The following is a 2736-nucleotide window of genomic DNA, read 5'->3' as shown; positions in this document are numbered from 1 at the left end:
AATGGTTATATTTGTGAGAGTCTTTGCCTAACTCCTAGCCTCTTCTCCAAGCTTGGATCCATGTTTTGCCCAGACTTCTACTCATTACAAAAAGCAAGGTGATGTAGTGGCAATTGGAAGATCTCATGCCTTCTGTACTGCTAGCTTCCTATATTATCCCTGGGCAAGTGACTTCACAACAGCAGGCCTCAGTTTCCTTATATATAAAATAAAGAGATTAGCTCATAGCATCTCTTAAGTTTCCCTTTAACTTGAAGTTCCATGAAAATTATAGTTTGTATCTGAAATGGCTGCTCAGTTGAAAAGGTGCATTAAATCAGAACTCTGCAGCTTCTACTATGTATCACCTCTGTGAGAGATTCAAGCAGATAGTGCTCTAGAGTTCAACAATTTGAAAATATCTTTGAAGTTTGAACATATGATTGCTTTTCTGGGACTGTTTTAAAAGGCTCTTGGGAGAGAGAAATTGGATTATTCATCCTTCTGGGTCATACCACAGGAGAGGAAATATATGAGCAATGTGTAGGGACTTTTGGATATCTGTTGCTCAAGTACCACTTTTCTCTGCAGCCCTGTAAACTCATGTTAAGAAAGATGGCAAACTTAGGAGTGACTCTTTACCCAGGCAAAGAATTGATGGTACATGGTGGTGAGATTGAAGTTCCGTTGCAGAGGGTTGAGAAGGAGATTTGCTTCTTCTCTTTCTCTCCCCTCTCAAATATTAAAGGGAGGTCAATAAAAAGCTTTTATTTCCATCAAGCTGATGGACAATTTCTTCCTAGTCCTTCCTCCCTTTGAAAGAGGGTAGAGATTAGGAGAAAATGGATCTATTCCCATTGCAGAAAGCTGTTTTCTTGTGAAGAACTCTTTTCTTTTGTTTATTATTATTGTTATTGCTTATAAATGTTCCCTCTCTTTTAAGAAAAAGCAGGTGTCCATTATGCCATTGTCTGGTATGATGAATTATAGCAGTGGGCAGATTTTTCAGAAGAGATTTAGATCCCTCTAGAAAGCCAGAAAATATATCCCTGCTTCAACATGCCTGAAGAATGGGGGCTAGGGTAGGGGTAAAGAGAAAATAGCAAACACTGATGCCAAGGAAATTCTAGAGCTTAATGATATCAAAACCCTAGGCAAGCATGATTTTCCATAAACAGGACAACCTAAAACCAGAAAGAGAATAAAGTAGATATATGCTCTTAGATTTAACTGAAATAAGCCCTTGAGGCAAAAAGAATCTAAGCCTGGTCAGAATCAGCCCACCTAAAAGAGTAATTGTGCTATATACATGGAGTACTTAAACCTGATATTACAGACAGAAAACCCTACAAGGAACCAACCAATATCCTTATAAACCTTATGAGGAATGACATCTATGGTTCAGCCTACAATCTTTTTTTTTTTTTTTTTGCTTTTTGGAGGTGGAAGGCAGGGCAATTGGGGTTAAGCGACTTGCCCAAGGTCACACAGCTAGTAAGTGTTAAGTGGCTGATGTCGATTTGAACTCAGGTCCTCCTGACTCTAGGGCCAGTGCTCTATTCACTGCACCACCTAGCTGCCCTGACAATCATTTCTTTAAGTTAACTTTGGTTTTGGCATATAGTTCCTTTGGAAATGGCACACCTAATGGGGGTCTCTAAAGATATGCTAAACAGTTTATGGCAAACAGATTTTGAATAGAGAATTTGAAGTCTATATCTTTCCTCAAAATCCTTTTTTTTACCTCAAAAGTCACAGTTTTACGGAAATTTTTCATGATTTTTCAATTAACATGTCATGTTATGACACATAATCTCGTGTCTGTCTCATTTTGTTAACTAAGGTGACTAATATATTCCATGTGGTGTACCACAGAGTGTTACACATTAATCTTTTAAAAAACTGAACAATTTTCCAAACTGTGATTGAAACAACACTGCATAACAGTGATGCAGGCATTTGAAGATAGTATGTCAGTTATATATAGCACTAACTAAAACAGTGGCAGAAATGTTCCAAGGACTTCAGTTAAAACTATTCATTATTTTTTGTTAACTGTCAAAGATGCTTTTAGGATCCTGCCTGCTCAGCTGTTCTTGACATCATAATTAACAGCTGACAACTTCTAGCATTTGAAATAGAGGACTGGGATAGAGTAATACCTCATTTTTTTTCCCCTAGCTTGACTTCAGCCTATTAAACAGGTCTGCAGAAAGAGTAGCTCCATTGGATTGAGAAGGTAACTTTCTATTGTGAACAGGGCAAGACTCCCTTGCTGGCTTGTCCTTTGGAAGCTAGGAGACTTTTACTGACTTTCAGATATGGGAAGAGTTTGGAATGTGAAAAATAAGGTATTTTCTTACTTAGGTGGGGAGGAGCTTAAGACCTGAATTCTAGTATGTGAATTGACTAGATTAGATGTAGTATACGGAGATTTAAGACACAAGTCTTCTGTAATTGTCACAGCTAACTCTTTCCTCTTGATTGGTCACAGGTATCTCTTGGCTTAGGCCTCATTCTATTTTCTATTTGGTGGTTAGAAAAATAGAATCTTTTTGGCTCATTTTCTTTCCTTCTGGTGGGCCCAGAGAGCAGAGCATTCTTTCTTTGTGCTGCTTAGCCTCTTTTTTTTTCCTAGTAGGCCAAAAAAGTATTCCTTGCTTCTGGCTCTTCCACACTTATCAGGTTGCTGCATTCTAGTCTTCTCTGGGCCTTGAACAAATAAATCAATTGAGAAGCCATTTCTATTCACCTCTC

This window comes from Petaurus breviceps, unplaced genomic scaffold (genome assembly GCF_028583685.1).
Source record: "Petaurus breviceps papuanus isolate PSGF00001 unplaced genomic scaffold, PetGlider_PUasm1.0 90594, whole genome shotgun sequence".
In the NCBI taxonomy this organism is placed as follows: domain Eukaryota; kingdom Metazoa; phylum Chordata; class Mammalia; order Diprotodontia; family Petauridae; genus Petaurus; species Petaurus breviceps.
The sequence above is the reverse complement of the archived record's forward strand: the minus strand, read 5'-3'. Positions refer to the sequence as shown.